This window comes from Oncorhynchus kisutch, linkage group LG3 (assembly GCF_002021735.2).
Source record: "Oncorhynchus kisutch isolate 150728-3 linkage group LG3, Okis_V2, whole genome shotgun sequence".
In the NCBI taxonomy this organism is placed as follows: Eukaryota; Metazoa; Chordata; class Actinopteri; order Salmoniformes; family Salmonidae; genus Oncorhynchus; species Oncorhynchus kisutch.
This window is the reverse complement of record NC_034176.2, coordinates 10,933,414-10,952,470: the sequence shown is the minus strand read 5'-3', so window position 1 is coordinate 10,952,470 and position 19,057 is coordinate 10,933,414. Positions and strand designations below refer to the sequence as shown.

Sequence of the window (19,057 nt, the reverse complement as noted above, 5' to 3'; positions counted from 1 at the left end):
TAGGGTAAAGGTTGAGTTTTGCTAGCCTTGCCCTGAGGTAAAGGTTGAGTTTTGCTAACCTTGCCCTGTGGTAAAGGTTGAGTTTTACTAACCTTGCCCTGGGGTAAAGGTTGAGTTTTGCTAACCTTGCTCTAGGGTAAAGGTTGAGTTTTGCTAACCTTGCCCTGGGGTAAAGGTTGAGTTTTGCTAACCTTGCCCTGGGGTAAAGGTTGAGTTTTGCTAACCTTGCCCTGGGGTAAAGGTTGAGTTTTGCTAACCTTGCCCTGGGGTAAAGGTTGAGTTTTGCTAACCTTGCCCTGAGGTAAAGGTTGAGTTTTGCTAACCTTGCCCTGGGGTAAAGGTTGAGTTTTGCTAACCTTGCCCTGGGGTAAAGGTTGAGTTTTGCTAACCTTGCCCTAGGGTAAAGCTGGAGTTTTCCAAACCCTGCCCTAGTTAGTCATGCTCTCCTGTCTCATGTGTCATCCCTGTCTGTGTGGGCAGTTGACATTTTGTAATTCAGCTCTCAGCCCCCTTAGCGTTGCAGCCGTACGTGAGACTGAGAGGTACAGAAGGTAGAGATTGATGAGGGACGATGGTTTCCTCCTCTCCAGCTGGTGACTTGGACAAGAAAAGGCTGGAGGGACACAGGCCCACTGACATGCCTTCTTATCTCTGTCATCAGGAGGCATTTGAGCCAGGTTGTATACGCCCTGGAGAGGATGTATAGAGAAGCTGCTGTTCAATACGATGTACTGCTGGCAATGAGGTGTGCTGATTTCAGGATGGTTGTCTGAAACGTGTTGTCAGTGGCCAATGTGAGTGCCTTGGTATTTTTAGGATGGTCTATATCTGAGGTTAGTCTCAAATTTTTTATTTGATATTTGAAAGAATTTTAGAAATGACAAACTGTAGCTTTAAGATATCATAATTTGTCCAAATTAAAAACCGTATTTGCCATGGCTAGCATTACCAGGTAAAACACTTTGTATGGAGTGTTTAAACTGTTTGTTTATCTAGCATCATTTAGATTGCTTATAATAAATTTAGTTAATTTAACCAGTTCGTTTTTCTCATATGTGACTCACCACCTGGATTCGGTCTTATGTAGCAACATTTGAATTTCTGTTTTTTTACAGTGGAGAAAAGTAGAGACTCCGAGCTACAAAATGGTATACCATACATTGCATTTGAGGAAACAATAGAAAGTAAATCTGCTTTTAAAGTTGATCAACTTGTAAACTCACTTTTGAGAAAACCGTCTTTCAATGTTTTAGTGGAAGTAGTGGAGAGCCCTTCTTTGTCTACACCCATCCAGCATTGTTCACACCCTCTTAAGCCTAAGCTCCACCCATCTCTTTAAGGTTTGATTTGTGCGTTCTGTAATAATTTGCCAGCTACTTCCAGACATATAAGAGAGAGAGAGAAAGAGAGAGAGAGAGAGAACAGCTCACTGAACATTACTCACCCCTAGCAGAGCTGGTAAGGCTATTATGTTATCCAGAGTGTTGCTGACTGCAAATCAAATCAAATTGTATTTGTCACATGCGCCGAATACAACAGGTGAGACCTTACAGTGAAATGCTTACTTACAAGCCCTTAACCAACAATGCAGTTTTAAGAAAATCCCTAAAAAAGTAAGAGATAAGAATAACAAATAATTAAAGAGCAGCAGTAAATAACAATAGTGGGGCTATATACAGAGGGTACCGGTACAGAGTCAGTATGTCAATGTGCGGGGGTGTCGAGGTAATTGAGGTAATTATGTAATTACGAAGAGTGTTTATCTGTCGGCCCCAGCCTCAAACTCAGGCCCTGTGTGAAGTTAACTGACCCTCTCTGCCAATTCATCACCATTTTACCTGTTGTGTTGTCTTAGCTGATTAGCTGTTGTTGTCTTACCCGTTGTTGTCTTAGCTACCTCTTATCGTCACTCAATGGTTTACCTCCACTGTACCCGCACCCTACCATACCCGTCTGTACATTATACCCTGAATCTATCCTACCACGCCCAGAAATCTGCTCCTTTTATTCTCTGTCCCCAATGCACTAAATGACCAGTTTTGATAGCCTTTAGCCGTACCCTCATCCTACTCCTCCTCGGTTCCTCGGGTGACGTAGAGGTTAACCCAGGCGCTCTCATTTGTTGACTTCTGTAACCGTAAAAGCCTTGGTTTCATGCAGAACCCTCCTCCTCCTCCTTGGTTTCTCAAATGACTGCCTCGCCTGGTTCACCAACTTCTCATATAGAGTTCAGTGTGTCAAATTGGAGGCCCTGTTGTCTGGACTTCTGGCAGTCTCTATGGGGGTGCCACAGGGTTCAATTCTTGGACCAACTCTTTTCCATGATCCACCTCTACGCAGACGACACCATTCTGTATACATCTGGCCCTTCTTTGGACACTGTGTTAACAAACCTCAAAACGAGCTTCATGGCCATACAACACTTCTCCCGTGGCCTCCAACTGTTCTTAAACGCTAGTAAAACTAAATGCATGCTCTATAACCGATCGCTGCCCTCACCCGCCTGCCCGACTAGCATCACTACTCTGGACGGTTTTGACTTAGAATATGTGGACAACTACAAATACTTAGGTGTCTGGCTAGTCTGTAAATTCTCCTTCCAGACTCATATTAAAAAATTTAATCTAGAATCAGCTTCCTATTTCGCAACACAGCCACTTTCACTCACGCTGCCATTACAAACCCTCGTAAAACTGACTACCCTACCGATCCTCGACTTCGGCGATGTCATTTACAAAATAGCTTCCAACACTCTACTCAGCAAACTGGATGCAGTCTATCACAGTGCCATCCGTTTTGTTACCAAAGCCCCTTATACTACCCACCACTGCGACCTGTATGCTCTAGTCGGCTGGCCATTGCTACATATCCGTCACCAGACCCACTGGCATCAGGTCGTCTATAAGTCTTTACTAGGTAAAGCTCCGCCTTATCTCAGCTCACTGGTCACCATAACAACACCCACCCGTAGCACACGTTCCAGCAGGTATATCTCACTTATCATCCCCAAAGCCAACACCCCATTTGGCCGCCTTTCCTTCCAGTTCTCTGCTGCCAATGACTGGAACGAATTGCAAAAATCGCTGAAGTTGGAGACTTATATCTCCCTCACTAACTTTAAGCATCAGCTATCTGAGCAGCTTACCGATCGCTGCAGCTGTACATAGCCCATCTGTAAATAGCGCATCCAACTACCTACCTTATCCCCATATTGTTTTAATTTACTTTTTTTTCTCTTTTGCACATCAGTATTTCTACTTGCACATCATCATCTGCACATCTATCCCTCCAGTGTTATTTTCTAAATTGTAATTACTTTGCAACTATGGCCTATTTATTGCCTTACCTCCTAACGCCATTTGCACACACTGTATATAGACTTTTTCTATTGTGTTATTGATTGTACGTTTGTTTATTCCATGTGTAACTCTGTGTTGTTGTTTGTGTCGCACTGCTTTGCTTTATCTTGGCCAGGTCACAGTTAGTTGTAAATGAGAACTTGTTTTCCACTGGCCTACCTGGTTAAATAAAGGTGAAATAAAATAAAATAAAAATACAATGAGCTGTTCAGGAGTCTTATAGCTTGGGGGTAGAAGCTGTTTAGAAGCCTCTTGGACCTAGATTTGGCGCTCCGGTACCGCTCGCCGTGCCTTAACAGAGAGAACATTCTATGACTAGGGTGTCTGGAGACTTTGGCAATTTTTATGGCTTTCCTTTAACACCACCTGGTATAGAGTTCCTGGATGGTAGGAAGCTTGGCCCCGGTAATGTACTGGGCCGTATGCACTACCCTCTGTATTGACTTGCGGTCGGAGGCCGAGCAGTTGCCATACCAGGCAGTGATGCAACCCGTCAGGATGCTCTCAATGGTACAGCTGTAAAGCCTGTTAGCAGTTTATGTTATTCTTCAATAACACAAACTCCAAAACAAATCATCAGGGAGAGGAAAACAGGTTTATTCAAAGAGAACCGATCATACAGGTAGGTAGATGGTCTCCCCTGTCCTCAGTGAGCTTCTGTTTTACCTTTAGTTAACTAGGCAAGTCAGTTCAAAACAAATTCTTATTTTCAATGACAGCCTTGTTACCTGCCTTGTTCAGGGGTAGAATGACAGATTTTTACCTTGTCAGCTCAGGGATGTGATCTTCCAACCTTTCAGTTACTAGGCCAACGCTCTAACCACTAGGCTACCTGCCGCCCCAGTGATTCTCTCCTGTGCTTCTCTCCTGTGATTATCTCCCCAGAACAAACGGACAGCATGTGGCTTTATAACCCAGCCCTAGCCCGTGGTTGACCAATTAGTATTCCTTGCAATACAATTAGACAATGGCCAAATAACAAGTATCTTATTTCAGAAGACATTTTCCTCTCATGTCTCTGAACCATTGATCAATAATTCCCTATTACAGAAAAGCACTTTTTCCATTGATCGTTAGTACTCTATTGACTTCTCGACCTCTTGACCTCTCGTACTCTGTCTCTGCGTTGTGTATTTATCTTCAACATATTCTTACAAACCTTTTGAGGATCTGAGGACCCATGCAGTCTCCTGAGGGGGAATAGGTTTTGTCGTGCCCTCTTCATGACTGTCTTGGTGTGTTTGGACCATTCTAGTTTGTTGTTGATGTGGACACAAAGGAACTTGAAGCTCTCAACCTGCTCCACTACAGCCCCGTCGATGAGAATGGGGATGTGCTCAGTCCTCTTTTCCTGTAGTCCACAATTATCTCCTTTGTCTTGATCACGTTGAGTGAGAGGTTGTTGTCCTGGCACCACACGGCCAGGTCTCTGACCTCCTCCTTATAGGCAGTCTCATCATTGTCGGTGATCAGGCCTACCACTCCTGTGTCATCAGCAAACTTAATGATGGTGTTGGAGTCGTGCCTGGCCGTGCAGTCATGAGTGAACAGGGAGTATAGGAGGGGACTGAGCACGCACCAACACCATAGTTATTCTGCGCTCTCTCACACTAAGACGAGAGTATTTTGTTAAAATATGTAGCTAGATAGCTAGCTAGGTAAACAATGAATCCCAACTCATACGTAACGTTACTTAATGAGCCATCCAGCTAATGTTAGCTAGCTAGCTAACAGTACACCAACTTGAAATGAAAATACTTAGAGTGGAGTCTTTTGTAAGACATATAGCTAGCTAGCTAAACAATGGACCATAATCACAACTCATGACATTACTCCCTGCAAGAATCTGCAGGTAGCTAACCAACCAGTTTATATGGCTATAACTAGTCAAGCAAATGTGTCTGAGATACGAAGAATAAGATCATACACAACGTTAGCTAGTGACCCAGCCAGCAAACATTAGCTAGCTAACGGTACACTTGAAGTGAAATCACTTTCTGTAAAATTAGAAATGTGTAATATCTGAAAATGTAGCTAACTAGACTATCTTACCAGTATACATCATGGTTGGACGAGTCTCCTGTCTGATGCCATGCAGGGTTGCCCTTAGTTTGACAATGTAATCCAGACTGGTGATTTCTCCATCTCCTTAGCTATCATACTCGAATTCCACTGATTTCAAAACTTAGTAATCCAGAAAGTGGAGAGCATACCCATAACGTTAGCTAGCGAGCCAGCTAGCTAACTTTAGCTAGCTAACAGTACACTTTAACTTGACATTAGGTTTATGCAGTTTCACTACATGATACATTTATAAAAATGCCGCGTTTGACATGATTACCTAGACATAATGACCAGCTCCAATAGACAGACACGTGCTATATGACAGACCAATCCAAACCAATCATGGCTAACTAGGCTCGTAATTTAACAATTTTATTCATATTTACAGATGGCATACACGTTTGATATTAAGGCACATGAAAATTCACATGTTCGAGAAGGCATTTCTGGGGAAAAACGCAGCTTGATAAAACATTGTTTTACTTTCAAACAGCGCTCCTATGAAGTCGTGACTTGCAACATACGCCTATTTTCCTGAATTTGGTGACATATGTGTGTAAATATCATATATACACCGTTGTTTTATCTCCACTTCCTGAGAGAGAGGGAGAGAGAGAGAGGGCGAAGGAGTGGATGGTGGGAGAGAAAGAGAGGGGAGGGGAGGTGCTGGGGCTGAAGAAGATGAATGGAAGAGAGAAAGGACAAGGAGGAGGAGGATCAGGAATGATCTGGAGCCCAGGTCTCTCCATGAGTCATGGGCAGATTCCACCCACAGAGGAGCACTAGAGATTCACTGGGATGAAAATATGATTTAGTGGAGAACTGTGGTAAAATCAATCAAATCAAATCAAATTGATTTATATAGCCCTTCGTACATCAGCTGATATCTCAAAGTGCTGTACAGAAACCCAGCCTAAAACCCCAAACAGCAAGCAATGCAGGTGTAGAAGCACGGTGGCTAGGAAAAACTCCCTAGAAAGGCCAAACCTAGGAAGAAACCTAGAGAGGAACCAGGCTATGTGGGGTGGCCAGTCCTCTTCTGGCTGTGCCGGGTGGAGATTATAACAGAACATGGCCAAGATGTTCAAATGTTCATAAATGACCAGCATGGTCGTATAATAATAAGGCAGAACAGTTGAAACTGGAGCAGCAGCATGGTCAGATGGACTGGGGACAGCAAGGAGTCATCATGTCAGGTAGTCCTGGGGCATGGTCCTAGGGCTCAGGTCATCCGAGAGAGAGAACAAAAGAGAGAATTAGAGAGAACATATGTGGGGTGGCCAGTCCTCTTCTGGCTGTGCCGGGTGGAGATTATAACAGAACATGGCCAAGATGTTCAAATGTTCATAAATGATCAGCATGTAAAACAACACAACGAGAGGGGCTCACCTCCTAGAGCACCGTTTCCCCCTAGGTACAGATCTTGGTAGGATCAGCTTCACTCTCCCCCAATCCTAACCTTAACCGTTGGTGAGGAAAATGCAGAAGTCATCATTCTAGGGGCGACTTCACTCTTAACCAATTGAATTAACACAGCTGCTATAGGACATTCCACTGGGGTCCTATGTCTCACTAACTAATTTGCATAACTGCTCATCTCCCTGAACTCATGCATAGATACATACCACAGGTATGTTGGTGGCACATTTATTGGGGAGAACGGGCTCGTTTTAATGACCGAAGCGGAATTAGTGGATTGGTATCAAATACATCAAACACATGGATTTTCAAAAAAATATTTAGCCCTTTACTCAGAACATTGTTGAAGCACCTTTGGCAGCAATTACAGCCTCAAGTCTTCTTGGTTATGACCCTACAAGCTTGGCACACCTGTATTTGGGGAGTTTCTCCCATTCTTCTCTTCAGATCCTCTCAAGCTTTGTCAGGTTGGATGGGGAGCGTCACTGCACAGCTATTTTCAAGTCTCTTCAGAGATGTAGGATCCTTACACCCCCCCCCCCCCCATCTCTCTCATTACACACCCCTATCTCTCTCATTACACACCACCATCGCTCTCATTACACACCCCCATCTCTCTCATTACACACCCCCATCCCTCAGCCTGCTGGAGGCCCATCTCTCTCCCAGTTTTACCATGCCCTCAGCCTGCTGGAGGCCCATCTCTCTCCCAGTTTTACCATGCCCTCAGCCTGCTGGAGGCCCATCTCTCTCCCAGTTTTACCATGCCCTCAGCCTGCTGGAGGCCCTTCTCTCTCGCAGTTTTACCATGCCCTCAGCCTGCTGGAGGCCCATCTCTCTCACAGTTTTACCATGCCCTCAGCCTGCTGGAGGCCCTTCTCTCTCCCAGTTTTACCATGCCCTCAGCCTGCTGGAGGCCCTTCTCTCTCCCAGGTTTACCATGCCCTCAGCCTGCTGGAGGCCCATCTCTCTCCCAGTTTTACCATGCCCTCAGCCTGCTGGAGGCCCTTCTCTCTCCCAGTTTTACCATGCCCTCAGCCTGCTGGAGGCCCATCTCTCTCCCAGTTTTACCATGCCCTCAGCCTGCTGGAGGCCCATCTCTCTCCCAGTTTTACCATGCCCTCAGCCTGCTGGAGGCCCTTCTCTCTCCCAGTTTTACCATGCCCTCGGCCTGCTGGAGGCCCATCTCTCTCCCAGTTTTACCATGCCCTCAGCCTGCTGGAGGCCCTTCTCTCTCCCAGTTTTACCATGCCCTCAGCCTGCTGGAGGCCCATCTCTCTCCCAGTTTTACCATGCCCTCAGCCTGCTGGAGGCCCTTCTCTCTCCCAGGTTTACCATGCCCTCAGCCTGCTGGAGGTGTACGAGCTACTTGTCATTACTATTCTGCTGCGGTATTGTACCACGCACCATGTGGCGCCTTCATTACATTTAAAGGGGATAGAAATGTTATCTTTAAACTTTTACTGACTGTACCACTGCTTCTCAAATTAGTGTTTTGTCTGATTTTTCTACCAGTTGGATCCCACCACCTACGCCCATGTTCCCTTTATGAACCTTTTTCATGCGCCTCTCCCAGCCCCGGCCCCCGCCCGCCTCTCCCCTCAGAGATATTGGTTCCCTAACTTCTGCAGAGAAGTAGATTGGGCTGAGGGAAAAGTCGTGGTGAGGAGATGACTCCACCGCCGCTCCTCTCCTTTTCATTTGTCAAGTTGAATCAATAGGAACACCAGCTGGCTGTCACTACTATCGTCAACAGTATTTTAGCAACACAGTAATACCTCCCTTTAAAAAAAATCTAACAACTGAGAAATGTGAATAAGATTGAATATGACTGATTCAGAGATGACTCGCCAGGCCAAAGTGACAATAATCAAGTACGTGAGCAATTCAGCCAGAGTCGCACAAGGCATTTAGATGGCAATGTACACAATCCATTTAAGAAATTGGTTGAGCAATTGATGAAAAGGTATTTATGGCCAGTGACAATGGGATGGGAGAAAAAGAGAGTCCGTCCGTCCCTCTGACGGCCAGTGTTCAATCTGAGTTAGCTCAGGCGGACCTATGGCCTCCCATTCCGAGCAGTTCCCTACTAGCGTTGATGGCGGAGGAGCTACTTCTTCAGTAGCATCCCACAAGGCCAGGGTATCTCTGATTTTCAGAGCGAGCTGGGAAGAAGGACAGAATGAGTTGCAGATCTCTCTCGTAAAAGTGACAGCAACAAAAGCCTCGGTTATAAAAAGGAAAGCTCTGGAATCTCCAGGGATACATTTATCTTGTGTACTCAACAGCATCAGTTTTCAAGAGGGAGAGAGCGAGTGTAAAGTGTTACTGCAAGGGGAAGGAGGGAGGGAGGGAGGGAGGGAAAGGGGGGTGGAATCCCACACCCATTACACTTCCTTGCGGCTATTATTCAAGTGTTAATTCCCTACTGGAGTGTGTTTCAGCTGGCATACATCTCAAAGTGTCTGTAAGGTGAAGTTTCTGTCAAATATTGATGGAATCAAATGCTTTAGAATGAGAGCAATCCACAAAACAAACACACTCAGGTTACGCACAGACAGACAGACAGACAGACAGACAGACAGACAGACAGACAGACAGACAGACAGACAGACAGACAGACAGACAGACAGACAGACAGGAGAGGGAGAGGGAGAGGGAGAGGGAGATGTTTGACTTTTTGTCTTGGCAGGTAGCCTAGTGGTTAGAGCATTGGGCCAGATTGAATCCACTAGATGGCATGTCTAAAGTTTTAGACTGATCCAATGAACCATTGCATTTCTGTTCAAAAATTTGTATCAGGACTGCCCAAATGTGCCTAATTTGTTTATGAATAACTTTTCATCTTCAAAATGGTGCACTCTCCCCAAACAATAGCATGGTATTATTTCACTGTAATAGCTACTGTAAATTGGACAGTGCAGTTGGATTAACAATAATTGAAGCTTTCTGCCAATATCAGATATGTCTATGTCCTGGTAAATGTTCTTGTTACTTACAACCTCATGCTAATCACATTAGCCTACGTTAGCTCATCTGTCCCGTGGAAGGGACACCGATCCCGAAGAGGTTTTAAAATAAAACATCAAAATATATCCAGTGCTGCATACATGTACCATACTCACCTTGCCCTCTACCCTACGATACATACAACACCACACATTAAAATAACCAACATCTCAACACTTCTACAACCGTATATCCAAAACACCTCCCCAGCTATACAGACAGCCCCCCCCCCAACACACCATATCTCCTGAAACATTTTCCCCAGCTATACAGACAGCCCCCCACCGACACACCATATCTCCTGAAACATCTTCCCCAGCTATACAGACAGCCCCCCAACACACCATATCTCCTGAAACATCTTCCCCAGCTATACAGACAGCCCCCCACCGACACACCATATCTCCTGAAACATCTTCACACTTTTTTATCATTTTATAGAATTCAAATTCCACCCTAAGGCACGCAGAGACCATCCCATTAAACAATAGTAAATGGTCTGTTACCCCCCCCCCCTCCCCACCTTTGACCCTGTTCCTCCTTGTTAGCCAAATAGCCAACTTTGCCTGAGCAAACAGAAAATTCAACAAAACACATTTGGCCTTCTCCTTATTTGAATACCTGTACCCCATTATAAACATCCCAACAGTAAAACCCACCCCCAACCTCTCACACAGACGTTCCAATAGAGACTTTAATGGCATTAACCTGGAAAACACAGAAAACACAGTTTCACTCATAACACAGAAAGGACACCCCTGCCCGACTCCCGGTTCAACCCATGCCAACCAGCTGTTAGTGGCCAGGGCTCCATCAACCCCTTCTCTCCCAGCAGTCGCAGGTCACCCAGCCTTAGTAAACCCGCTGCTGTCAGTCGCTTCTTCAGGGTGGCCGACTGAACCGATCTCAAAGGGATGGCTGGGTTGTGGAAGATAGGCTCCTCCCACACCCCCTTCTTGTGTGGGCCTTAATAGCTGTCAGGGCCTCAACAATGCAGAGTGAAAGTCTGAGAGGCCGGCTGTACTCAGCCTCTCCAGCTTCATGAGGAACAGCTGCTGGTCCAACCCTAATCCTCCAGCTCTCATCAGCAGCGCGCATGCTGGTTCCCTCCAGTCGACATCAGTATGGAACAGCAGTCTCTGCGCCGCCTTTAGTCTGAAAGCAGCCTCCCTGCTCTCCAGTTCCACTATGCCACATTTGCTCCAGTTTATCTTAGCTGACGAAGCTCCCTCCTACACCTTCAGACTCATCTCTAGTGCCTGCATATCCTGACCATCACAGAAATTTTATCTGCGTACGCTGACACTGCTATGCCTGTCAACACACCCATGTCTGTCCAGCACACTCCCTGCAGTCCCCTTTGTAGCAGGCCCCAAAAAGGCTCAATGGCTAGTGTATATAACTGCCTCAATAGAGGGCAGCCCAGTCTAATTCCCCATCTCACCAAGACTGGCCTACTGAGCCCCTCCCACCTTGACCATACATGACGCCCCAGCATACAACATACATCTTCACATAGGTCAAAATCCTTTCCCCAAATCCAAACACAGACATTACATTAAACAGATACTCATGGTCCACACCATCAAAAGCCTTCTCTTGATCTAAAGAGACCAGTCCAAAGTTAGAACCTCTCGACAAGTCTAACATGTCCCTGATTAAGAACAAGTTGTCCGTGATTGAGTGTCCCGGTACACATTATGTCTTGTTCTGGTGTACTATAGAGACCAGATGGGACTTCAGTCTGTTAGAGAGGACCTTGGGAAATATCTCGTAGTCCGCACAGAGTAATGCCACAGGCCTCCTGTTCTTAAGTTCACACAAGTCCCCTTTTTTGGGCTGCCTGACGGCAGCTCATCGCCGACTCTTCCCCGACGCACTTATGCAACGCGCAAAAGAAATCCAGTCCAATTATTCCCCAGAATTCTTTATAAAACTCCACTGGGAGTCCATCGACCCCCGGTGCACAGCCGGGGAACATCTGGGTTACGGCCTCTGCCAGTTCAAGGGACAACAGGGGAATGTCCAATTCATCCCTCTGTGCCAAAGAGAGCTTAGTTCTGCAAACAAAACCTGAGCACACATAGGATCACACACTTCTGCCTTATACAAATCAGTATAAAACTCTGCAGTCCACTCCCGCATCTCCCCCACCACAGAGGTCAGACACCCATCCGAAGGCCGTAGACAATGCATACCCTTGGCTTCATTACTGTATTTCCGAACCAAAGAAGAAGGAGCTGGGAGAATCCATCTCCTTGAGCATGGAGAACCTAGCTGGCACATGTGCTCCCTCTCCGGCCTCTAGGTCACCATGCTGCTCGTTATGGCGCAAACCTGTCACCATCGTTACGCGCATCAGCGCATAATGACACTCAACTGGACTCCAACACCTCCTTGATTACATTTTGGGTAGCCTTCCACAAGCTTCCCACAATACGTTGGGTGAATTTTGTCCCATTCCTCCTGACAGAGCTGGTGTAACTAAATCATGTTTGTAGGCCTCCTTGCTCGAACATGCTTTTTCAGTTCTGCCCACAAATGTTCTATAGGATTGAGGTCAGTGCTTTGTGATGGCCACTCCAATACCTTGACTTTGTTTTGCCAGAACTTTGGAAGTATGCTTGGGGTTATTGTCCATTTGGAAGACCCATTTGCGACCAAGCTTTAACTTCCTGACTGATGTCTTGAGATGTTGCTTCAATATATCCACATAATTTTCCTCCTTTGTGATGCCATCTATTTTGTGAAGTGCACCAGTCCCTCCTGCAGCAAAGCACCCCCACAACATGATGCTGCCACCCCCATGCTTCATGGTGGGGATGGTGTTCTTCAGCTTGCAAGCCTCCCCGTTTTTCCTCCAACCATAACAATGGTCATTATGGACAAACAATTATATTTTTGTTTCCTTCCTGAGCGGTATGACGGCTGCGTGGTCCCATGGTGTTTATACTTGCGTACTATTATTTGTACAGATGAACGTGGTACCTTCGGGCATTTGGAAATGGCTCTCAAGGATGAACCAGACTTGTAGAGGTCTCCATTTTTTTCTGAAGTCTTGGCAGATTTCTTTTGATTTTCCCATGATGTCAAGCAAAAATGACTTGTGTCATGCACAAAGTAGATGTCCTATCCAACTTGCCAAAACTATAGTTTGTTAACAAGAAATTAGTGGAGTGGTTGAAAAATTTGTTTTAATGACTCCAACCTAAGTGTATTTAAACTTCCGACTTCAACTGTATTCACACAACACACTCCTATTTCCCACATCTCTGGTGCCATTTATATTAAGCGATCCTACCCAAAGAGTCTCCATCTACACCACCACCTATAACCTGACTAGACCCAGCCTCATCTACACCACCACCTATAACCTGACTAGACCCAGCCTCATCTACACCACCATCCATAGCATGACTAGACCCAGCCTCATCTACACCACCATCCATAGCATGACTAGACCCAGCCTCATCTACACCACCACCTATAACCTGACTAGACCCAGCCTCATCTACACCACCACCTATAACCTGACTAGACCCAGCCTCATCTACACCACCATCCATAGCATGACTAGACCCAGCCTCATCTACACCACCACCTATAACCTGACTAGACCCAGCCTCATCTACACCACCACCTATAACCTGACTAGACCCAGCCTCAGCTACACCACCACCTATAACCTGACTAGTCCCAGCCTCATCTACACCACCACCTATAACCTGACTAGACCCAGCCTCATCTACACCACCACCTATAACCTGACTAGACCCAGCCTCATCTACACCACCACCTATAACCTGACTAGACCCAGCCTCATCTACACCACCACCTATAACCTGACTAGACCCAGCCTCATCTACACCACCACCTATAACCTGACTAGACCCAGCCTCATCTACACCACCACCTATAACCTGACTAGACCCAGCCTCATCTACACCACCACCTATAACCTGACTAGACCCAGCCTCATCTACACCACCACCTATAACCTGACTAGACCCAGCCTCATCTACACCACCACCTATAACCTGACTAGACCCAGCCTCATCTACACCACCACCTATAACCTGACTAGACCCAGCCTCATCTACACCACCACCTATAACCTGACTAGACCCAGCCTCATCTACACCACCATCCATAGCATGACTAGATCCAGCCTCATCTACACCACCACATATAACCTGACTAGACCCAGCCTCATCTACACCACCACCTATAACCTGACTAGACCCAGCCTCATCTACACCACCATCCATAGCATGACTAGATCCAGCCTCATCTACACCACCACCTATAACCTGACTAGACCCAGCCTCATCTACACCACCATCCATAGCATGAATAGATCCAGCCTCATCTACACCACCATCCATAGCATGACTAGATCCAGCCTCATCTACACCACCACCTATAACCTGACTAGACCCAGCCTCATCTACACCACCATCCATAGCATGACTAGATCCAGCCTCATCTACACCACCACATATAACCTGACTAGATCCAGCCTCATCTACACCACCACCTATAACCTGACTAGACACAGCCTCATCTACACCACCACCTATAACCTGACTAGACCCAGCCTCATCTACACCACCATCCATAGCATGACTAGATCCAGCCTCATCTACACCACCACATATAACCTGACTAGATCCAGCCTCATCTACACCACCACCTATAACCTGACTAGACCCAGCCTCATCTACACCACCATCCATAGCATGACTAGATCCAGCCTCATCTACACCACCACATATAACCTGACTAGATCCAGCCTCATCTACACCACCACCTATAACCTGACTAGACCCAGCCTCATCTACACCACTATCCATATCCTGACTAGACCCAGCCTCAGCTACACCACCATCTATAGCATGACTAGTCCCAGCCTCATCTACACCATCATCCATAGCATGACTAGACCCAGCCTCATCTACACCACCATCTATAGCATGACTAGACACAGCCTCATCTACACCACCATCCATAACCTGACTAGACCCAGCCTCATCTACACCACCATCCTTAGCATGACTAGTCCCAGCCTCATCTACACCATCATCCATAGCATGACTAGACCCAGCCTCATCTACACCACCATCCATAGCATGACTAGACCCAGACTCATCTACACCACCATCAATAACCTGACTAGACCCAGCCTCATCTACACCACCATCCATAACCTGACTAGACACAGCCTCACCTACACCACCATCCATAGCATGACTAGACACCGCCTCACCTACACCACCATCCATAGCATTACTAGACACAGCCTCATCTACACCACCACCTATAACCTGACTAGACCCAGCCTCATCTACACCACCATCCATAACCTGACTAGACCCAGCCTCATCTACACCACCATCCATAACCTGACTAGACCCAGCCTCATCTACACCACCATCCTTAGCATGACTAGTCCCAGCCTCATCTACACCACCATCCATAGCATGACTAGACACAGCCTCATCTACACCACCATCCATGATATGACTAGACACAGCCTCATCTACACCACCATCCATAGCATGACTAGACACAGCCTCACCTACACCACCATCCATAGCATGACTAGACACAGCCTCACCTACACCACCATCCATAGCATGACTAGACACAGCCTCACCTACACCACCATCCATAGCATGACTAGACACAGCCTCACCTACACCACCATCCATAGCATGACTAGACACAGCCTCACCTACACCACCATCTATAGCATGACTAGACACAGCCTCACCTACACCACCATCCATAGCATGACTAGACACAGCCTCATCTACACCACCATCCATGATATGACTAGACACAGCCTCATCTACACCACCATCCATAGCATGACTAGACACAGCCTCACCTACACCACCATCCATAGCATGACTAGACACAGCCTCACCTACACCACCATCCATAGCATGACTAGACACAGCCTCACCTACACCACCATCCATAGCATGACTAGACACAGCCTCACCTACACCACCATCCATAGCATGACTAGACACAGCCTCACCTACACCACCATCTATAGCATGACTAGACACAGCCTCACCTACACCACCATCCATAGCATGACTAGACACAGCCTCACCTACACCACCATCCATAGCATGACTAGACACAGCCTCACCTACACCACCATCCATAGCATGACTAGACACAGCCTCACCTACACCACCATCTATAGCATGACTAGACACAGCCTCACCTACACCACCATCCATAGCATGACTAGACACAGCCTCACCTACACCACCATCTATAGCATGACTAGACTCTATCTTCTTCCTCCCTAAATAACAGTAGGTACCGCTAAAACAAATAGTGCATTAACCCTCCAACATAGAAAATAAAATTTGAAATTAAAGTCCAAGGACAGAATCAATAAAATAAGATAAGACAGAGCCAGCCACACCAAACACTCAAACTCAAAAATGTCCAGCATGCACTGCAAGATCGACAGACAGACAGACAGACAGACAGGAGGGCCAACAGCAGCAAACAAATTAACACACACACAAAGAGAAACATCCTGACGTATGTGCAGGCATTCAGGTAACACACACACAGAAATACACGCATTCACACTTACACAGAGGTGCGTGCACACACACACTCACTCCCCCATACTGTATGGTAGTAAGTGTATTGGGTAGGTGAGTTGACAGTGACGAGGTGGAGAGCTCTGTCTGCAGCAGAGCATGTTATTGAGCTCTCTCATGTTCCCCTGTCTGGAGTAAATGGGGCCTTTCTGTAGAACAGTCTGCAGTCACTTCACTCCCACTCTCATGTGACTGCAGCATTAGGCAGGGCTATACACACACACACACACACACACACACACACACACACACACACACACACACACACACACACACACACACACACACACACACACACACACACACACACCTAGTTGGAACAAACCCTGGCTGGTTAACTGGCCATGCTACTCCTGGGACTCAAGTGAACTGTACTCTGAAGTCATGATTCAAGGTTGTTGTGTGTTGTCCATTGCAACCTTGAGTTTTTTCATTTTTGTTACCTGGTACCAGTACAGTTGTTGTATTTCGTTCTGCCGCACTCTGTCTCGCACGTTTCAATGATGTAACAAGGTGGTCCGGGTTGCGCCATGCCGCGGTTAAGGAGTTAACGTACGCTAATGAGAAAAGATTTGAGACCCCTGCTGACTTAAGGGTTTGATGTGAGAGATGAGGGTGCTAATTCTCCAAAGTCTCTCAATAAGTGCAGATTAGCCTCCGCCGAAGCCATGACGATTAGCCTGGCTATCCTCCAACGAAGCCATGACGATTAGCCTGGCTATCCTCCGCCGAAGCCATGACGATTAGCCTGGCTATGCTCCACCGAAGCCATGACGATTAGCCTGGCTATCCTCTGCCGAAGCCATGACGATTAGCCTGGCTATCCTCCGCCGAAGCCATGACGATTAGCCTGGCTATCCTCCGCCGAAGCCATGACGATTAGCCTGGCTAACCTCCGCAGAAGCCATGACGATTAGCCTGGCTAACCTCCGCAGAAGCCATGACGATTAGCCTGGCTATCCTCCGACGAAGCCATGATGATTAGCCTGGCTATCCTCCGCAGAAGCCATGATGATTAGCCTGGCTATCCTCCGCAGAAGCCATGACGATTAGCCTGGCTATCCTCCGCAGAAGCCATGACGATTAGCCTGGCTATCCTCCACTGAAGCCATGACGCCACTAAGCGACGCTGGTTAAGTGATCACCCTACATGTTAACGAACTAGGTTAGCAAAGCATATTCAGATGAAAAAAGACTGCATTAGGTCCATAATGTCCATTAATCAATCAGAGAAATACTCTTTAAGGCAGTTGTAACCATAGTGTCATTAATGTACCAATCATAGATTGCCCCTTAAAAGGAAAAAAATAATGTGTCGTTGATGCCATTACTAATTCAATACTGACAAAGCCACATAGTCTGTTTTATACTTAACCAATAAGGCACGAAGGCGTGTGGTATATGACTAATATACCACGGCTAAGGGCTGTTCTTAAACACAACACAACGCTGAGTGCCTGGATACAGCCCTTAGCCGTGGTATATTGCCCATATAACACAAACCCCTGAGGTGGATTTCACTGTTGTATTCAGCGCATGTGACAAACAAATTTGGATTTGATTTGCCTTATTGCTATTATAAACTGGTTACCAACGTAACTAAAGCAGTAAAAATAAATGTTTTGTCATACCCATGGTATACAGTCTGATATACCACAGCTGTCAGCCAATCAGCATTCAGAGCTTGAACCGCCCAGTTTATAAGTAATTATATATTGTAAGATTGATTCATTATTCAAGGCTGAGTTTATAAAGTGCAGCCTTCAAGAGTATTTCAACTCTTAAGTTTATGAAAAAAAATGTTGGATAACTTTTTGTCAAGTTTTACACCACATCATCACTTTTCTAGTCACATAAGATGATTAATAAGATATAATGTGTCGGCTGTGTTAACCTTGGTGCCTTGTGCCTTAGTAAGAGAGAGAGAGAGAGGGGCAGAAAGACCGAGAGAGAGAGAGAGAGAGAGAGAGAGAGAGAGAGAGAGAGAGAAAGAGAGAGAGAGAGATCCTTGCTCCTTTTTTCGTTCAGGTTTTCTTAGCAGCATTATTCCTGCCTCCTCTATTCTAGCACACCCTTACTTGACACTTCTATTTATCTGTCAGAGTTGGCAAATTACTCTGCATCACAGCTCCACGAGCCACTCCATGTTTCACCTTCCCAACTCTGTGACAAGAAAACCAGCGTTAGAAGTGAGATGAATGTTGGTGTCTAGTGTCAGCGTGCATCCTGGGGAGTGAGCTTGTGCAAGGGATGAGTGGGCAGGCAGGCCAATGTGGTGAGGGGGTGGGGGACGAAGGGAGTAGTGAAGGAGAGGTTGGAGGTAGGGTGTTGTTGGCCAGGCTACACGGCCTTAGAGGTACGCTTTTAAAATAGCCTGATTCAGCCGAGTATACACACAGCGTGGAGTCGAATTCCTTTGAGATGAGAGGAGGCTGTGATGCACAGGGACACTGGTGTTGTCACAGATGCTTCCTGTTGGCGTGGGTGTTTAATTGTGTGTGTGTGTGTGTGTGTGCGTATGTGAGTAGGTGGAAAGATATGTGTGTGGTTGTGGGTGGGGTGTTGTTGGCC

At 46.4% G+C, this 19,057-nt stretch overlaps 1 protein-coding gene across 2 annotated transcripts in view; it reads left to right on the top strand.

Moving 5' to 3' along the window:
* LOC109871657 (glutamate receptor ionotropic, delta-2) overlaps positions 1–19,057 on the top strand; it is a 623,084-nt gene that overhangs the window by 321,498 nt on the left and 282,529 nt on the right. The gene's annotated exons all lie outside the window — the stretch shown is intronic.